General features: G+C 53.1%; 1 protein-coding gene across 9 annotated transcripts in view; it reads right to left on the bottom strand.

The window, feature by feature from the left end:
• The window catches only part of GLI2 (GLI family zinc finger 2), a 252,502-nt gene that overhangs the window by 101,123 nt on the left and 130,500 nt on the right, over positions 1-20,879 (bottom strand). For 2 of the 9 annotated variants that reach the window (XM_070507500.1, XM_070507503.1), the window contains exon 1: positions 18,449-18,579. The exons of the other annotated variants lie outside the window; for them this stretch is intronic. The gene's annotated coding sequence lies outside the window, so the exon portion shown is untranslated. Of the gene's footprint in view, positions 1-18,448; positions 18,580-20,879 lie in introns of those variants that run through there. 9 annotated transcript variants of the gene reach the window in all.

Here is a 20,879-nt window from a genome sequence, read left to right as displayed (position 1 = left end):
GGCACAGAGAGAGAAAAGCACAGTCTGAGCTCCCGGTCTGTGTGATGATAACGGTTACTCGAATGCTAATGAGAGCAGTCCATCTTTGCAGCACCGCTCCCTCACACGGAGGAGCGGAGTCCGGTGCCACCCAACGCTTCCTCCTCCAACTCAAAGCACGGGGCCCTCGGCTTCCAGGGCGCAGAGACGATCTTATTTTTAATCCTCCCCGAGGCCTCGAGCCTGAGTCACTCTGCCCACCTGCTCGACGCCCTTCTGTGCCAGCAGCCACCTCACATGTTCTGTTTGTCCAAGTGGGCGCTGGACACTGCCTGTTGCTATGGTCTCCACCACAGCCCTCTGAGGCAGCCAGTCAGACAAACATGGGGTCAGAAAGGAAAGGGCCGGGAACCCACGCCACCCCGAAGAGAAGAGGAGCAGACGCAGCCTGCCCAGTCGAGGGGCAGGCGGGGCGAGGCCTGCGGGCAAGGCCTGGTCAGTGTGTCCAGGCTGGGGCAGCCAGGTGCAGCGGTGACACCGCAGGGGCTGCTATTCCAGAGCCCAGACACACTGAGGCCGGTGCCCTGGCTGTGAGCGGGACTGTCTGAGAGGCTTGACCCTGCCCTGTTTGCTGTTGGGGGCATTCACAAAGCCTGATGGGGTTGGCAATGTGACCACATCCTTACTCTCTGGGGCAGGAGGCTGACAACATGGCCCTATGGCAAGGACAATGACAGTGTCCATAATAATGGGTGCCTTCTGTGGACTGGGCCTGGCAGTAACTGGACATACAGAGGTAGGCTTGCCCTCAAGGCCCACGGTCCACTCCGGGCCGCAGACTCTGACAGGCAGTAGGCTTCATGGTGACAGCACCTGTGGATTTTACCAATAGTGCCCTCACGGTTCTCAGAAGGAGATCTTTCCTGCTAGGGAAAGGGGATCAGGGAAGGCTTCCTGGAGGTGGTGATGTTTAAGCTGGACCTTGAAGGGCAGTCGTATTTGAATGGGCAGAGAGATGGGAGAGGGCATTCAGGGGGAAAGGCTTTCCTCCAAAGAGGAGAGCCAGAAATGGGCAGAGAGAGAGCTGAGGAGCAGCTGGAGGAATGCAAAGCGAGTCCAGGAGTCCAAGCTGATGGCAACAACAGGGAGGTCGGGGGACAATGGGAGAATATGGTATAGGAGCCCTCCTTCTGGCCTGGTGGGGTGAGCGGACACCCAGCAGGGAGGTGAGACAAGGTTTGGGCCTGGGCATGTGGCCGGCAGGATGAGTACCTGCTGACTCCACATTGCCCATTCTAGATGGACTCCGATGGCTAGTCTAACGTCACTTGGCTTAGAGGCGGGTGAAGTGCGGGACCCAGCCTGATTAAAGCTACCATCTTAACCGGGGCCCACAGTTGTATATCTCCAATGTGGGGGAAGTGACAACTCACAGCCTGCACACAGCTTCATTTCCGAAAAGAATGTGAGAGAGGGGGAAGGTCAGGAGACAGGCACAGCCGTAAATTTGATGGAAGGTTTAGCTGGAAACCCCATTAAATCCACACACGGCTCAGTGCTGGGCAATGTCCTTCCTCCGAGTCTGCTGAATGGGGCCAGGGAGGTGAGGGACTCACTAAGTAATGTCCTCATTTTTTGGTGTCTCCTATTACCCAGGGGATGAAAAACCCATTACCCATAAGGTTTAGTGGCACTTGGTCCCAGGACTGCAATATTGTCCTTTACCCGAGCCCTCCCCTGGCCAGCACATGTGGTGGTCGGCCTCTGTTGGCCTGTCTGTCCACCCCACTGTCTGTGGGGACAGCCTCGCTCTCCCCGCAGCCCCAGCCCCTGCCTCCTGGCAGGTGGGCGCTCTCTCCCCTGCGTGGTGGGCCCTGGCCAGCCTGGCAGCGGGGCAGAGGGTGACTGTGAACCTGGCCAGGAAAGCCTGCGCATGTGGCTGTGAGCCCAGCGCTGGGCTGCCTGCTGAGAGCTGCCCTCAGTCCTTGGACCGCCACCGAGCCCCACCCTGGACCTCAGGGGGCACTTTGCAAATGACAAATCAGAACACAGGAGTGGCCTGCAGAGGAGGAAAACCCCTGTTCCTAAAAGTCATGCCTCAACACACGCATCTCCTAGGGAGGGCCCGAGGCATAGCCGACTCTATCCAAAGGAAGCCCCCCTGAGAGACAGAACTGGAAATACGGGTCTGGGGCCTCCTTCTAGCCCCACCACCCACCGGGTGCCAGAACCTCACCTGTCACCAGTAAGTAACATCTGTCCAAGACTCAGCTCAAGAACCACACAAAATAGCGAAGACGACAGAACTGGGCTCAAATCTCAGCTGTGCAGCCTAATGAATGACTTAAGCTCTCTGAGCCTCTGTTTCCTAGATATGTTAAATGGGATCACAAGATACCTACCAGGTACCAGGCACAGGGACTAGCCCCTCTGCAAGGGGGCTAAAGGGCCCTGTTCTTTGTCCTTCAAAAGCCTAGCTAAACATACTTTATGATGCCATTTGTAAGATATTCTGGAAAAGACAAAATTACAGGGCTAGAAAACACAACAGAGGCTGTGGAGGGCTGTGGGTGAGGGGTGGGAGAGACTGCAAAGGGACAGGATGAACGTTTTGGGGAGAGGGAACCGCTCCAGACCTTGACTGTAGCCGTGGTTACACGACTATGTAACACGTTTTACACATTTGTTAAAATTTATGGAACTGTACACCTCAAAGGGCGAATTTTACTGTATGTAAATTATACCTTAATAAGCCTGACTTAGAGAAAGAAAAAAGAAAAAGGAATAAAAAGCCAGTTAAGACCAGATGTGGGACCAGGCGTGAGACCAGACCAGGTGTCTCAGTCCTGGAGGCAAGAAAGAGGGTCCTGAGTAAATCAAAGAACACCAGTAGGACCCACGAGAGAACACCCTGGAAGGCAGCGGGATCCCGCTGTCCCAGGCAGGATGACCAAGGGAGGTGACAGACAGCAGGGAGGATCCAGACCCCTCACCCTCAAAGACAGCGGGGCCTGCCCTTCCCTGTGGCCCGCGGCTCGGCACTGTGACGGCAGCCAGCGCCCTCTCCCGCCTTCTCGTCCTCCCTCCAGCTGCATTTCACAAGTCCAAGAACTTCAGGGACACCTGCGCTTCACAGGCCAGACTGAAATGGAGACGGGCCCCACCCCACCTTCCGGCTGGGTACGCCCACCCTGAATGTCATTCTCCTTGTTCCCTCCTTTGCCCCTTTTCTGGGAATGAGGTGTCCTGGAGGCCTTCCAGGAGCTCCCACTCCTCGGTCCTCGATGCCTGCCCCTGCCCACCCTTCGCCCCACCCTGGGCTCCTTGGAAGGTGTGGCTCCTCGGAAGCGCCCAGGGCTGTCCCACTTCCCTCCTTCCAGAGGTGAGTGCCCCCTAGGGTCAAATTAACTGTGGGCAGCCACACACATCCAGAGACTGGCTGTGAGCTCAGTCAAGCAAAACTCCTGAAGTAGGGTGAACTGTTTGATTTCCACACTGTATCTCCCCAACTCTGTACTTGAACAGTAGAGTATGCTGGAATCGACCTGTAGGGCCTGCCTGGTCCCTTGTTACAGTCCATCCCCAAGGACCTGGGTCACCGTGAGCTATCTTTGGATGCTGGGTCACTGGGAACCCCGGCAATTCCTCACCACTCCACATGGTAGCGCTGCCAGCTCCAATCACCCTCCCTCCCCCTCCTCACCCCCTCCTTCCTCTCACCTGCCCTCCCACGTCCCTGGAGAAGGGGAGAGGAGTAGGACCGCCTCAGGCTGGACACTGTCCCAGCCCTAGACTTCCAGGTGTGGCATGGGTAACTCTGGCAGGGCATTGGGGAGTAGGGCCCAGAAGCCCTGAATCTGAGCTGCCTTTCCCGAAAGCATCACATTCAAGGTCTTCAGTGAGGATGTGACAACACTATTGGGACCTCTGAGCCCCTAACACACTTACTTGCTCAGATAATCCTACTAAACATTCTATAAGGTTAGCGCCTCACCCTCACTTAACAGATGTGGAAACTGAGGCTCTGAGAGGTCATGGTTCCATGGTAACAACAAGCTCTTTCCACCAGGAGGGGCTGCCTCTTAAGGATGGCTGAAAGGAAAACTAAGTTCATGTTTTGCTCCCTGGGGTAGAAATATCTACATTTTCATCCATGCAGCCAGGTAGAAACTGTGCCGGGGCTTGTTTACAACAATGATGGCTAAAAACAATGATTCAACACCCCAATTAATCTCAACCTCACCTCGCAAACCAAAATTTTATTTTTTAAAATGAGGACAAATCAAATTCTGTTTGAGAGAGACACAATTTAGCCATTTAGAATCTCTCTCCTGTGCAAACATTTCAATTGTCCTAACCCGGTTCCTACCTGCTTTTTCTGGCTTATTCCTGCTGTCTGGAGTGTTCCAGGGCGTGGACGGAGAAACCACAAGTTTTACCTCTTAGTAGGGCAAAACAAGGTGTGTGTCTGTTTGTTAATAACCACATAGGTGACCTGGGTTCCCCTCCGGAGGGCAGAGCTGGGGGGCCCAGGGCAGAGGAGGAGAGAGGGCCCCAGTTTGTGGGGAGGGGAGGAGAGGAGATTTGAGACAACAGGACAGAACCGCAGAGACTGGTCCTAGACAAGGTGGCCCCACCCACGCTGGAAAAGATGGGGAAAAATTAATCGCAACCCCCCTTGCCTTAAATCTGAATTAAGTTTGCCCAATACTCTAATTAAAATTCCCAACTAGCAACACCCCCAGGGCTGGGCACTAGAAATTCATGCAAAACACAGTGAGGAAACCAGGTATGTGGATGGAGGACTCAAAGTTGACAAGCCCTTAACCTGCCTGTTTGGGAGATATTGCCCTCCCTCACACTCAGGGTCCTTAAAGAAAACCCTTCCTTTCCCCACAATAGCCCCCAACAGGAGGACAGTTGCAAAGTCAGGCACACCCGCCCATGCGATGCCCGCGGGGAGCTGGAAGCTGGAGGCTGCGTCTGCACGTTGTTACTCCCACCCTCCACCAGAGCACGATCTGCAGACACAGGAAGATGCGCACACATTTCTCCGTATGGGCAGGTCAACCGGCCCTCGAAATCCTCAACGCTGAAATACAGCAGGCAGTGGCAGCTCACTAGATGCTGATGGAAATTATGGGTTTGCTCTGCTGGCTGAAGGGTCCCCTCACACGGCAGGGTGGCTCTGGCGGGTTAAAAGCTCCTCATTAGAGCAGGCGCGTGCAAACAGAGTTTAACACACTGAATTGGAATCTACTGGTTTTCGTCCACAAACTCCTAAGTAGTAATTATGGGTTACAGCAGGGTGACAGCCTGGCCATTAAGTGACTGCAGCCTGATAATCTCCCAGGCCTCCGGCCCGTGGCAGGGCTGGGCCAGAGGCAAACTAGCGGACATGCACCTCCTAAGAGAGTGGCCTGGCTGGGGTGCCGTCTACCGTCTACACAGCCCTCTTTCTTCTGGCCTACTGATGCCAGCTCTCCCACACCCCGCTGGGAACCACAGCTCACCCGGCATCGGCCCGTTATCTCCAGCCTGGAGAGAGCCCGCCACAGCCTCCTAACAGCCATTCTCTCTGTCTCCACCAGAGCAAGATTCTAACACACAACCCTGACCCCACCCACTCACTGACCAACATCAGCTCCGCAGTGGGGCACTCCAGACGGGGCCCCTCCAGACGGCTGCAGCTGACCCTCCAGTCCTTCCCAACACTTGGTCTTTTCCACTAAGAGACTCCCTACTACCAGATCTTTCTCCATTCTCCCACTTCTCGGTGAGCTCCTCCAGGCAGGGCAGTGCCCAGCTGAAAGCCTCTCCCCAAAGCCAAAGCCGGCTGTGGGAAGGCCCAGGGCTCAGCACGAGGGATACACAGAAGCCACAGAAAGTGAAGCCCCTGCTCTTGCTGGGTGAGGAACCAGATCCAGCACCAAGATCTGGGAGGGGACCCCAAGTGAGGCCCCCAGTGCAGTGCCGGACACACACACGGCCCCTCTGCGGCTGCACCTGTACTTTGGTGGGGGGTGGGGTGCAACAGGCCTGAACCACACCAGAAATGGGGAGCTTGGAGGGCTCCAAGCAGAAGAAAGACTTCTAAAACCAGAAAAATTAAACCAAATTTGCTTGTTTCTTTTTGCTATAGAATATGAGTTGTAAAAATGTTTCACACAGTGTATATAATTCTATATTCCGCCTTTAGTTTTTATATTGTACTCTGTCATAAGATTCTTCATAAACCTCATTTTAGTGGATTCGCACTGTCTCGTTCCATAGATGGGCATTCATTTATTTAAACTTTCCTCTTTATTCAGCCCAGTCTTTAAACACTATAAAGTGACTTTACTACATCCATGATTCTGCTTACATAGCTCTTCATGGGCCTAATTATTTGTATAAAGAGATGGCCTTTCTCAGTTAGAGCCATTATTGGCCACAAGAAGTAACTCATATATTTGCCTGTAATATCGTTCAGGGGAAAGGATTCCGTCTTTCTTTCTTCCTCACCCAGCCCCTGGAGGAGGCGGCCACGGTGGATATTTGTGGCCGACAGGAAGAACAAAGAGGTGAGTGAGGAAGTCAGTATGTGACTGCCTATTTTTCTGAAGTTCACAATTCTTTAATTTCCCATCAGAGACGAGGGCTCAGCCAACACTTTAATGTATCCATCTCAATCTGAACAGTTCTTCCTAGATGTTGATATAGAAGAATTTTTTTAACAAAATAAACAAATAACAAATTTTAATAGAAAATTCCAGTATGAACACTGAGGCAACTGGTACAAGGACTCTGGACAATTGGCTGTTTTTATTAAAACTGACCACACACATACCTAAGATCCCGCAGCTTCATTCCTAGGTTCCCAGCAGAAATGCATACACATGTTCACCAAGACTGTGCAAGGATGTTCACAAGCAGCATGGAATAGCCACCAAGTGCAAACAACCCAAATGCCCGCCAACCCTGGAACAGATCAGTATATTGTGCTGTGTTCACAAAAAAGGAATAAATACTATTTGACAACGAGAATGAACAAACCACAACTACATGTAACAACACGAACGAATCCCCTAACCGTTAAGACAGAAGCCAGACACAAAAGTGCGCACACTGCATAATTCCATTTACATAAAGAACAAAAGCAACCCAAGCCAAGAGATGCTCTCAGAGGCAGGAGCGTGGCTGCCCCAGGGGGAGAGACTGGTAGCGGGCACAGGGGCTCCGGGGTGCCGGCCACGGTCTGCTTCTTGATCTGGGTGCCGGTTACATGAATGCGTTCTAATGCTGAAACTTCACCAGGCTGTACACTGAAGATGTGTGCACTTTAATGTATGCACCTTAAATTCCAATGACTTTTTGGGAGGATGTGTGGTCATTTTTAAACCTCATCAAAACAGCTCACTTAAAGACTTTCTTGAGTGTCCGCACGGGAGGCCCAAGAGAAACAGGTAAGTGACACAGGATTTGTCCACCAGGTGGGCAGTCTAGTCTCAGGAATTTTTGACATGGCACAATGGGAAAGCAGTCGGCGGGGCCCGTGCAGGGCCGGCAATGCTCAGGAGCTCGCCAGCCACTCTGGAAGCAGCCCCCGTGGTCCCACTGGGGAGGTCCAGGTCAAATGCAGCCCCTGCAGATCCAGGGCCAAGGCCCGGCCCCTCCAGGCCACACGCCCACGCTTTGCCAGGACTTCTCAGACCTCTTGCTCTCTAATACACTGTTGCCTGCTGTGTGAGTGACAGGTCCAGGTTCTGTGGGGCCCGAAGCTCATACAATGGGGAGGGGGGGAGGGGGTGGGCGGCGGTCTTTAAGAGAAAGAATACCAAATAATGAATCTACAATTAAGCATAAGCCATGGGAGGAGGCATACGCCTGAAGCATAAGCCTGCGCTGAGTGGGTCCACACCTGCCCAGAGCCCCAGCTGCCTGCCCCTGATACTAGCTCACCCCACACTGTCCTCAGGTGCCTTCCAGAGCCTGCCTCAGTGGGATCAGTGGAGCCTTGCTCCTCCCTGCCAGCTGGTCAGACCTGGCCCACAAAGGCCCGTGGAAAAGGCCATTCCTGAGAAGGTGCCACCTCTGCCATCTGGCCCTCCTGTATCCAGCCCTTCCCCTCCAGCCAGCTACAAACCCTCCGAAGACACGCCTCCCTCCCGCCCTGTCTGTCATCCCCCTTGATCTTATTTCTCTACTGACTATTTTAACCATATGAAGAGGCGTTCCTTAGGATGAGATTTGATCTCATGGATCTCTGCAGCCGGGAGACGACTGGGGAGCTTTAGGGGGAGGCGTGGCTCTTTGATCAATGCTTTGCCGGTTTGTTGTCAGGTCAGGGCATGCCCAGCAGGACACTAGGGAGAGCAGCCGCCCATTACACTGCCCTGAGGGGTTTGTTTTCTAAAGGAGAAATGCTGGTCTTGCACAGACAGTAAGGCATCCTAGTTCCAGACAGACCCATGGAAAACTCTCCCCTTTGCAAAGTATCATGGCCCCTGACATTTCCCCTACCTCCTCCTCCCAGCTTGCCACTAAATGGTTTGTCTGATCTGCAACTGTATATTCTTTTAGATATTACAGTATTGGAATGAATCGCAATGTCTGAAAACTGAGAGTTGGGAGGAAATTAAGTTTCCTGAGCAATAACTAACCACAGGTACCATTTTTTTCGTGTCTGGACAAAGGGAATGTATCGCAGAAAGAGCAACAGCTTTGGAGGCGGGCAGAGTTCGGATAGGATCCTGGCAAGACTCATCTCACTTTCTTCATCTGTAAAATGGGAATAATAGTACTACAGAGACTTCTTTTGAGGGACAGAGATAATAGATGGAAAGAGCCAATAAGAGACACAATTGTGTCAATAAGTGAAACAGCAAGGACCCGATGAATGTGGTTGTTATTTTTACGTTTCTGTACTCCTCATCACACAAGTAATAGATGTATCCTGTTTATGCTTCATTTAACAATGTTTCTTAGAGATCCCATTCCATGCCAGAATCAATAGACCTAATTCACTTTTAACTGCTACATATTATTCCTCCAGATGGAAATGCCATAGTTGGTTTAACCGTTTCTGGATTGTTTAGGTTGTTTCCAATTTTTTGTCATTATAAACCATACAATACGGGACCTTTCTGTGCATGCCTCATTGGGTACATGTGCAACTCTTCTTCCAGGGTAGACCCTGAGAAAGGAAATTGCTGGGCCAAGGGGTTCAAAATTTTTATTACATGCTGCTGAATTGCCAAATGCCCCTGCGACTCGATGCTCAGCTGACACTCCACCAGCAACCATTTCCGCTCACGCGCTCCTTCATTAAACATCAGCTGACTTTTAAGTCTTTGCAAAGTTGATGTATACTCCCTAAACACTAAGAAAGTTGAGGGGTTTTTTCCTATGTTTAAATTACATTATAATTCTTTTCTATGAATTGACTATTCCTATGTTTTACCGACTTTCTAAAAACAGTCTTTTTCTCACCAAGGTTTCTGTCCTTTACTTGTGTTCCATGTGTGGGACATTCTTTCTCCCAGTCTGTCACTTGTCTTAACTTTGTTTAAGGCATGTTTTTCAGACAAAAGTTTACAATTTTACTGATGGCTGCAATCTACTTTGAGATGCATCAAAAATCAGATAGAGCGAAGAATGGAGAGAGGCACAGACAGAGGGACGTGATCAAGGTGAGCAAAACATTAATGGCAGAATCAGGAGCCGGGAATTTCCATGTAAAATTCTTTCAGCTCAGTTGAATGTTTGAAAATGTTCCTAATAAAAAGGTTAGAAAAAAGTATACAATTCTGATATAGTCAATCATATCTATCTTTTCCTTTATGGCTTTAGCATTTTGATTCTTGTTTAAGGCTTTCCATGGCAGCCAACATGCTGGGATCCATGAAGGGGTCCACCGTCATAAGTTGGATTTTTAAAAACAACTCCGTTCTTGAATCTCTTTCCAAGTGATTTTTGTAAAGAGTATGAGGTATGGATTTAGTTTTTTTCTCTCTATAACCTATTGTCTTAACACTACCTCCTTCAACACCCATCCTTGTTAAAAACAGTCTAGATGCCCACTTGTACTTTCATCTCTTTCTGGAGTCTCCATTCTGACCCACCGCTCTGCTTTCATCGCTAAGCTTTGTAAGATGGTTTACCATCTGGCGGGGCAGACCTCCCACCCGCCATCACCGTCTTCTTTTGCAAAACAGTCTTGGCTCTTTGGGGTTTTGTTGTCTTCCACGTGGATTTTACAATCAGTTTGGAGAATCCCATTAGGAACCTCCTGGGACTTGGATCGTGTCTCACTGTACAGAATTTATAGGTAATAATATACCTATCGTAGGGAAAGGAGAGAGGATGTCTGCAGAGGGCCTGGGCCACGGCCAGTGGTCAACACACAGGAGCAGCTACTATCATTGCTGCTGTTGTCACTGTGAGAGGGGAGGGGCTCACCCAGGACGTGCTGAATCCATCCCATCTCTTCTGGTCCAAGGAGACATTCCTTCCTGAAAACTGTTTTCAAATTCCTTCCATGCCCATCCCCTTCCCCGGCTGGGCCACTTTTCCACAGAAAGAACTTTGCTCCTTTAGCTCCTGCCCCACAGCCCTCCCACCAAATGAGCAGCATTACAGCCCCTCTCGCACAGAGGGCACGAGTCCATGGGCTCCGGTGCCTGGCCTGAGGTCATTCCTCAGGCTTTCCCTCTAGACTGAGCTCCTGGGGCCCCGCAGCCAATGAAGAGACTGACTCAGCCTCCACTCTGCTCAGACACTGTGTGCTGACAGGTGTGGCACACGCCTTTGCCCAGGTCCCTGCTTAGAAGGCAAGCCTGCGTGCACAAAGTTAGCCACCATGCAGGCCCAGGCACCACCAGCAACCTCCCTGCTGCCATTTACCCAGCACAGACCCTGGCCACCACAAGTCTCATAACACCAGCAATGGTGGGAGTCACCTCCCTACTTTATGGATGAGGAAACAGGCTCCAACCGTAGAGAGCCTCAGGCCAAAAGTGGGGAACCTAGGACCCACAGCGGGGTCTGCCTGACACCCGTGAGCCACCTTCCTCCTAGGGATAACTGGCCCCAAGGTCCACAGTCTCTGAAACCAAAATCCCCGACAAAAGTCACCTCCAGGGAAGACCCTTGACTGGGCTGACGTTCCAGGGCACCAAAACCCCCACACCCCAGCTGCAGCTTCTCTCGCATCTCCCACTCCTTTTTCTTCTCTGCCAGGACAGCAGCTGCCAAAGCGTGCGGCTGTTGACAAACTAGTCAGCACGCTGCCAAGGCGTCTTTCCGAGCCGCTCAGTCCTCCTGAGCAGAGAGATACCTCATTAGCGTGCTATATTTCAGCCCCAAGAAAACAATGTACGCCAAGAGACCATAAACAACAAGGACAAATGCTACAGGTCATGCATGATAGATGCCACCCGCAGACGCTCAACGTGGGCCCTGCTTACACAGACAGGAGCGAGGCCCGCTTCTGGGCACATCTGTCTTTCCCCAAATGCTGACACAGGGAGAAGTCGGCACAGCCTGAGCTCCACATGCATGCACACGTGCACAAACACACACACACACACACACACACACACACACACAGGGCCCCCCTGCCCCATTAGCCTTTCTCCGGACTGGGGAGCCACACTGCTCTCTGATGATGCCGTGTTTCCAAACTCACTGTTCTACTTTGGCTACTGGTTCTTTCGATTATTATCATAACTTTTTTTTTTTTCCTTGCCACAGGTCCAGGAATTTTTCTCTTTGAAAAATAAAGTTTCGAAGCACCCCAGCCAATTTTTTTAAAGGGCTGGCCCACCAGTCGTGAAATCAGGCCAAAGCCAAGGCAAACAGGGGCTCTCGCACAGACCCACCGAGCCCGCACAAGCTGGGCTCTGTCGGCCACGAGGGGCGGTTCTGGGAGGGAGGCAGCACACGGGTGAATGGTGTCACTCTGGCCACAGCCTGCGGCCAGGAGCCCCCGGGGGTGAGGACAGGCAGGGGCTGGGTGCTTCCCTTGTGGCCAGGCTGCACGGGAAGTGGACTGCAGGAAGAGCTAGGCCAACGGAGGCCTCCAGACCTTGGGAGCAGCCTCTGGACAGAGGAGTCTGTGTGATCTGGGCAAGGTGCTGGGCCAGCTGAGGACCCCGCGTGGTCCACCCTAAGGTGACAGTAAGGAAGTGTGAACATGCTTTCAGTGGTCACGCACTTGCAAACAAGTGAGACTTTACGTGGGACCCGTTTTACAGTGATGGGAAGGGAGACACACTGGCACAGCCAATCGCTCCGGCATGGATGAGGTCAGTGAGGGGCCAGGGAGCCTTCGACTCTGGAGGGACGCTCAAGGCCCTGCCTCAGGCGGGCAGGTCAAAAACATTCTGTAGGCTTTAGAAGGGGACCAAAGTATAGTCTGAGAACCTCTGAGGATCCCCAAGACCCTTCCAGGGGGCCCACAAATCACACGATTTTTATACTAAGACGTTTTTCCCTTTCTCCCTCTTGTTCTCTCACAAGCAGAAGGTGGGGGTTTCTGGAGGCTACCAAGGAACAGATCAAATACAGAACAGATGTGAGAATGCTACCTTCCCTTTTTTTCTTTCTTTTTTTTTTTTTTTTTTTTGTTGCTGAGGAAGATTCACCCTGAACTGACATCAGTGCCAATCTTCCTGTATTTTGTATGTAGGTCACTGCCTCAGCACGGCTGCTGATAGGAGGTGTAGGTCCACACCCAGGAACCAAACCTGGGCCATGGAAAAGGAGTACGCCGAACTTGAACACTAGACCATGGGGCTGGCCTCAGAATGCTACCTTCCAATAGGTCAGACAGGAAAGAGGTGTGTAAAATTGAAAAACAGTGCCAGTCTTCTCATTTTTTTGTTGTTTTGGAAAATGTTTTTCATAAAAATGGCTTATTTTCGTTAACATGAAGCGGGTTTGTTCCTACTATTGTAAAATCCATTTGAGAAGGGCAGCTGTAGAAGAAGCTTAATGACGAGGGGTCGTTAAGGGGGCAAGATGCACTGGCAGATGAAAGGTTCCAAAGTAGCGAATACAATCTGATCCCATTCTGCCAAAAAGGAGATGGCTGTGTGTGTCTAACATATGGACGCAGAGAGGGCTGCCAGTGCCTAGGCCACAGTGTCGCCACTGGCTCTCTCAGCGGTACAGTGGGATAGATTCCTTCACGTCTGTCATTCACATGTGTTACTACTGCAATCAGATGAAGTGAATAATTAATGTTTAAAGTTTAACCTATCCTGTTCAGAAAAGTCCAGTGAATAGTAAACTGAACAAGCCACATTTCTGAGCCCTTACTATGGGCTAGGCATTATGCAGAGGGCTTCAAGGATGCGAGTTGATTTCATCTCAATGATACCTATGGATTATCAGCCTCATCTTATAACAGAGAAACTGAAGGTCAGAGCAAGGTTGAGCATCTTGTCCATGGTCATGCAAACAGCAGGGGACACAGAACCAGGACTCCAATCTGGGCCGATCAGCACCAGAAGCCTGTGTCCCTGACCACTGGCTAGGTGGCCTTCCCTAGGGCCCCTCCAGCCTCGGGGACTGGCTGTGTACCAGGGCCTCTGCCCACCCCTCCCTGGCACTGACGGCACATGGCTTGCTCACTCCACTGTGTGGACTTCATCTCTGGCAGACAGAGATCCAGCTCTCTTAAATGCATCCTGCAGTCACAGCATCCACCCCCAGACTAGGCAGGGGACTAACAGGCGGCACCAGGCAGCAGCGGCACCTCAGTGGGGGTCCAGCCATCTCTCTCTCTCTCTCTCTCTCTCTCTCTCTCTCCCCCTCCCAGGAGCTCACCCCAATCAGAACCCAGACCCGGCCTCTGTGGCTGGACTGCCAGCCTGGAAGCGAGGTCACAGCTGGGGGGCTGCTCCAGGCACGGAGCTCCAACCTCAGCTCCCTGACCACACCAGTGGGCTTGCAGCAGGTGGTAGGGGTGGGTGTCACAGCCTCGGGTCACACCCCTGCCACCTCCTCCAGCCTGCTGACCCCCAGCCATCAGCCCACCCGCCACTGACCACCTGGCACAATGACTAACTTTGTGCTCCCCTTCCCACCTGTGCAGGGGGCTGCCTGTCTCCTTTGCCTCTGGCACAGTGTACTGTCGTGGCCAGGCCCTGCCCGTACCCCTGTGCTCACCCTGGGAAGGGCTGGAACTCTCAGCTGATTTCTGAGCTGGTGCGCTTGCTGTGGGAGTTGAGAAACATAATAAATGGGCCCAGCTCCATGAGCAGCACCTAATTTGCAATAATATTGAAGTCTCCAACAATAACTCATTTACTCTTATAATAAATATATAAAAAAAGACAAATTGCTACATTGAACATGCATTTTCTTCACTGCAAGTAGCTGCTACCCCAGGGAGAAAGCCCTGTGCTGCTAACTAATAGTAAATCCTTTGGAAAATCATGTGTCATAATGATGGACAACCCGGGAAGGGGTATTAAATAGATTTAGAGGTTAGCTACTCTAACAAGAACAAAAGACGTCCTTTGCCAACCTGCACCTCTAAGAGCCCAGATCAGCGGAGATTGCAGTCGCCTCTGACAGCCCAGGTGCACAGAAGCAGAGAAAAGTTTCCATCCCAGGCAGGTGTGGCCGGCCAGGCATCAGGACAGAGAGAGCCAAGGGAGAGAGGGAGCACGAGGAGCCTGGGCCCTGCTCTCCAGCCCTGCCAGGATCTGGGGTGAAAGTCTCCCCTGGGTTCGCAAGGAGCCAGCCCACTCCTGTGCGTCGGGGAGCGAACGCTCACGGAGCACCCACCACACTCAGCTCAGTGCAGGCGTGAGGCACGCAGGGGGACGCAGCCCCACCTTTAAGAGACAGTCATGACCTTGGAATAAGAAAGGCTCCTGGGGGCATCCGAGTCAGGGGCCCTGGGAGCAGGGAGCACAGGCCAGCCTTGGCTGTGGGTGCTGGGGACAGCTTCCTGCAGGGGCTGCCGCCCAGTTACTGCTTTAGCCCAGTAAGCCTGGTCTGGAGGACAGGGCCGAGGGAAGGACAGCCTTGCCCTCCTGCTGGTGCGTGAGTAGTGCAGCCATGAGTCATTCTTTCCAATCTGTTTACCCAAGTCCCGAGACTTATCTTCCTCAATTTGGGAATCCTGGCCTCAAGGACAGGGGTGGAGAGCTGGTCCAAAATCCCAAGCGGCCCCTTCCCTTCCAGTCATCTCCTGTCAAACTTCGAGATCCTGCACCGGCACAGGGCCTGGCCCAGAGCTGGCTCCCGATGGCTGCTGCTTGAACCGAAGGGTGGGCATGGGGGCTGCATTTACTGCCTGCCTGCTGTCTGCCGACTCTGTGAGAAGAGTCTCTCGTGTGACAGAGGAGGAAGATGAGGCTCAAGGGGGTTGTATGATATGCAGAAAATCATGCACCCACAATGGCAGAGACAGCGGTCCCTCCCGAGGCTCTGGGGCCCCAGGCACTAGGCTCCACCTGGGAGGTGGAATAGCACTCAGGCAGGTGCAGGGTCTGGAGCTGGCATACGCTCAGCCACTGGGAGGAATCGAGGGTCAGTGGGTCAGCCCAGCAGCACTTGGAGGGCAGAGGCACCCACACTACCTCACCATGGGTGTCAAGAGCTGCCCACCTTACACCCTGCCCTCCAGGGATGGGCTGGCGCACAGCTGACAAGGCCGTGAGTCAATGCTACCTGTGGAGTTCAAGTTCTGGTAGACATCACTGCAAATCGCACTGTGGCCAGGGTCCCACTCCAGTGGCTTTCACACCTTCACAATGCCCTATGACAGAGACCCAAGCCAAGTTGTCTCCTCCACAGAACTTGGCTTCCTCCCCTATAAAATGGGGAGCTGCCTAGATGCTACCCAGATCCCTCCAGTTTATCACTATTCATTCATTCATTCATTCATTCCTTCCTTTATTCAGCCAACAAAGGAAAAGTCTTCCTCTAGAACTGATGAGACAAGTAGACTACAGTCATGAAATAACTCATGGAGACAGAGGCAATCCTGTACAAACAATGCTGCAACCTAGCTTTTTCCCTAAATAGTCTTTTCCCTATTAGTCTCTCCAGCACCTGCTAATACTTGGTGGCTTTGCACTCCAACCCCAGCTGAAATACACAGGTGCCACTTACACTTTTGAAAGACTTGGCTTAAAACTCAATACTACACTTCAGGCCAACGTACTTATACATATTAGAAATTGGAAAAACTTCCAAAGCTGTCTAGAAAGAGAAACAAAATACCAAACCAAGTGGAGAGAGCTGTGGGCCTCCTGCAGTGGGGAGCCCAGGAGGGGACATCCGTCCTTTGACCTTTGAGAACAGGTTTGCTGGCATTTCCTTCCTCCCTGAGCCACTCCATTCCTCTGACTTCAAAACACAAGTGCAGAGATTTCACTTCACTGCTGCTTGATGCCTTTGGCATTGCCAAAGTGTTCCTTTGCTGGCTGCCAGTATCCCACTTCTGCAAACCTTTCTATAGTTTAAGCAACACTGCCTGGTGATGGATGACTATTTTGTGGCTGCTATCAGTTTACTATTTTAACCAATATATCATAAATCAGGAAGAGGAATGCTGGGTCCAACTGGAGAGTGTAGCTTTCCCTCATTACCTGGGAGGATTATAGCCATTTCATAAAATCCATTATCTAGGGAAAGGATCCTATTGGCGGGGGCCAGCAAAATTCATTTCATGCTTCAAAAGTTTGTGATGGGGTCCGCTAGAAAAAAACCTAAATTGTTTGGAAGCTGGGGGCCGTGATTTGTTTAAAAACCACAAACGGCCAAGACTGAGCTGTGTCCGTTATACCAAATGGTACTTTGTACTCAGATGCATGGATGCTGTTGTCCCACGGCCCAGCCCCCTGACCAGAGACCCCCCCGCACCCAGTCTCACAAACAGCTGGAGAGAGGAAGTGCTGCTCCCCTCCCTGCCCCGACTCCAGGCCCCATCACCATCCCTGCCCTCCACTCCTGCCTCACACAGCAGCTAGAGGGATATTCCCACACGCCCACCTGGTCATATCCTTTCCACTGTCCTGAGGATTGCGGTCTCAACTCTCATGGCCTAAGACATCAGGTCACCCCATCTCCTCTCTCATCTCATCTCATCTCTACCTGTCTCCCTGCCCCTCACTACCCTCCAGGGACAGTGACCTTCCCTCTCCTCCTTGAGCATGTGTCCTCTTTCCCCATCCAAGGATGCCCACATGCTGCTCCCTCTGTTGGGAATGGTCTCCCCTCTGAAACACAGAGACACAGCTGACAGCTGCTGTTTCCTGACTATCTGCTACCTGTGGGTTTCCAGTCATTTCTCCTTTAGCACAGCCATACTGTGATTTGACACGTAGTCACTGCCACCATTTCCCCCAAAGGCAGCCACTAGGATGCCCTCACCTCCCGACCTAATTTTGTTTCCAACTAGCAAAGGGGAAAATGCAAGTGTCCCATGGACCAGCCCAAACAGGGACAGGGGTTGAGAGAGGCCTCTGTCCCTGCCTGCCCCTCCCCTGAGGGCACCGGTTCCTCTGCCAGGGGGCCACTGACAAGGCCCTAGGGGCAGCATCACCCCCCACTGGAACAAGTCCCTCCATTTTCAGGACCCCTGGGGTCCTCAGGTGTCTTTCCTGGGGCCCTGAAGGCCGGGCCAGGTAAGGGCTTTTAGGAAGCCAAAAGAAAGAATCAAAAGGTTTAAAAAGAAAAGGGACAATGAAGGAAAGTGTCTTCTCGATTTTGCCAAGCCTCTAGAACATTCTTTTTTAATATGATTTTGTTTCCTTCTCTCCTAAGCTCAACTTTCCTCAAATTCATTCCTCATGCAAAAACAGCATCTTCCCCAGGGAAGCTCAGCTTTAACACACACATGTTTTTCTAAGTAACTCGGAGCTGAGGCTCAGCAGACAATAAAGATTCTTGTCTGCAAGTCCTCTGCACTGCTAAGACCACCGGGGAATTGAAGCGGCAAAGACTGAGCTCTCAGAAGCTCGGCTTTGCCAGATCTCAGCAGAAACTCCCAGCTCAAAGTGCTCGCTGGCACCCGGAGTTTGAGGGGCTCTGAGCGCGTCTGTCGGGAGGGGAGCAGGGGAGCAATTCTCCAGTGAACGTGGATTTTCCTACCGCCCACTCCCCGACAGCCTCGCCCATCCCCACCACGGAGCAGGAGTCACTTAACTTCCTTTGCCGCCGTTTTCTCTTCGGGGCCTCCAGTCCTCCTTTGAAGCCCCTCTCTCCCCACCTCCAGTTCTCTGTCCACCCAGCTCTTCTCTTTCCCTCCTCCGCCTCCCTCTCTCCCCCAGCCGAGCTCCCCGCCTTCCCTGCCTTGGCCGCCTACTTATTCTCCTGGCTTCAAACTTGGAGCGCGGCAGACACGGGGAAGGGAAGGGAAGGGAAGGGGGGAAGCTGCAGGCCAGGCCTGTGCAAACAAGAGCAGCCGCCTCCTCATTTCCACTTGAAGCGTCGCAGGAAGAGCTGCCTTTCTCCTTCAACTTACCCTGCGTGGCGGGAGGGAGGAGGGCCCCGCCGAGGGGCGGCCAAGCTGGGAGGGCGCTGCCTGCCGGCGAGGGGCTGCTGGAGGGAGCCACTGGATGGAGCAGCGGGAGGGAACATCAAGTGGCCGCCGGGAGGGAGGAGGCGGGGCCGCATGAATCATTTATGACCGGCGGCGGGCGGCGGAGGGTTTAGGAACGTAAAGGCTGGCTTGACTTGGGGGATCTGGCTGTTGCTGGGGGGCCGCGTGTGCTCCTCCTGCCCGTACCTTTCCCAGGCCGGGAGCTGCGCGCACCCTTCCTGCTGAGAGAGGCTGCACCTCTGCTTGTCCTCCAGCTGCAGGGGCTATCCCGGGGCAGGGGTCCGGGGCTTGGGTGCCATGGTGCCTCAAGCTCGCAGCTCTGCAACCCCCAGAGAGGGACAGGGAGCTAGGTGGGAGCTTAGGGGCCATCTGGAGCAGAGGCCTTGCTGAGTAAGAAGGGGAAACTGAGTCCAGGAAGGGAGAGTGTCTCACCCAGGGTGCACAGTGAGGTTGTGAAAGTCGTGACTGTTCCCCAGGCCAATGTCCCCTGCCTTCTCTGGAAGGTTCCCTGGCTCCCTGCAGCTCCCTGCGGACCCTGAGAGACACAGAGCCAGGGAGCAGAGTTCTCGCAGGCAGGGTGGCCCCTCACACACAGGGGTCACAGGAGGATCTGATGCCATCCCCAGCCAGCTGAGATGTCGCTCATCGAGTTTCAGTCTTCCGAATGTGGAATCCTTTCCAGGCTGCAGAACATCAATCCCCACCTTTCCCTTCCACAGGGAGGGGGGACGTGGCAAGTACCTTGGGACAGGAGTTTCCATCAAACAGAAGGTTGGAAACTGCACAGCTCACAGCTTTTGGACCTGTCAGGTGAGGTCGGCCAGGACGCTGATCCTGCTAAACCTCCACCCACTGTCCCCCATTTGCCTGTCACTCAGCCGGTGGGAGGATACTGTATTTCTGCTACCAGAGTGGGGAGAGGCCTACAGAGCCAGGGAGGAGGGGTCAACATCATTGTCGTCTTCACCCCTTTCTACCCCAGTGACATTCTGTACCCTTTTCCCATTTGATCTGAAAGCATCAAGAATATGAAAAGCAGCCCTTCTGTCCCTAAAAGGGAGATCCCGCCTTAAGTAATGAGATTAACACAAGTACAAGATGCTTGAGATTTACCCCAGGACAGCAAGGGAGGGGGAAGGGTCTGACCTGGAGGAGGAAAGCTCCAGAGCCCCCTCCCCAGGCCCTGACCTGTCCTGTCCTCGTCCCACTCCTCTTTAGAGGTCCCTGACACCACATCCCCACCTGAGACCCTCGGACTGGGACCAAAATCCAGCTCTGTCCATCACCCCATGACCTTCCACACATGCCTTCAGGAGCACAGCCTGAGGCCCTGAATGCAAGACAGGTTTCCTCCAGAGGAAACAGAGCCCGTGGGACCCACTCCTAAGCCTGGAAGGCAGCCCAGGCCTCCGTGGCCTCCCTGGACCTTGTAGGAACTGTGTGCAACCCCCTCAGCATGAGGAGCAAGAGTCAGTCCCATAAACCCCAAGTGCATCATCCACGCAGACTCCAGGCAGCACTGCCTATGGGCACGGGCGTCAGGCTGGACCCAGCCCACCTGCCCATCAGCTCCAACCCTCCTTTGAAGAGGGGGTGCCAGGTCCAGAGGGAGCGTCCCACCTGCCCAGAGACCAGGAGCAGAGCTCACAGCAGGCCCACATCCAGAAAGGGCTACCCTGGCAGGGCCTCCAGATCCCAGGCCAGCACTGTTCAAGCCCTGAACACTCCCTCCCGGGCCGCAGCAACGGTCCTCGAGCTGACTCAAGGCTGCTTCCTGGGACGGGAGGGCGGGGGAGGAGATGGCCAAACCAGACGCGGCCTGTGGAGCTGCAAAGGGTCAGAGGTCTGCCTCAGTCCATTACACAAAAAGCTCATCCCCAAACCTGCTAGGTCAGCAAAACAAAAGCAGACCCCTTCTTGGGTGGTACTGCCTCAGATGGCACCGCAAAGCCCACAGAAAGAAAACAAGGGAAGTGACCCAAACTCTGTCCCAGCCTCGGGGGAGCGCGAGGCCCAGGGAGGCTTCGCGGAACGGAGCCTTCATCCCTCTCCCGAGGGAACCATTGCCCAGAATGGATGCTTCTCAACACCATGAAGCTCCTTCAGTGACGCCTGCGGTTCAGAACCTGGATCCTTCTGCAGGAGTCAGGCGGCGACTGCGTGTGGGGGCAGAGTGCTGTGTAGAGACGGTTATGAGCTCCTCCAGCGAGATTCTTCTTGACCTCAGGCATGGGGCCATTCTGGAGGCTCCAAAACACTACACTCGCACTTTCAGCACTCCAGAAGCTCAAGCTGCGTTTGTCGGGCCTCCCCACCTCCCAACCTCCACCCGTTACTACTCACAGGGAGAAGC

This window comes from Equus asinus, chromosome 4 (genome assembly GCF_041296235.1).
Source record: "Equus asinus isolate D_3611 breed Donkey chromosome 4, EquAss-T2T_v2, whole genome shotgun sequence".
NCBI classification, from domain to species: Eukaryota; Metazoa; Chordata; class Mammalia; order Perissodactyla; family Equidae; genus Equus; species Equus asinus.
This window is presented reverse-complemented; position numbering and strand designations above follow the sequence as displayed.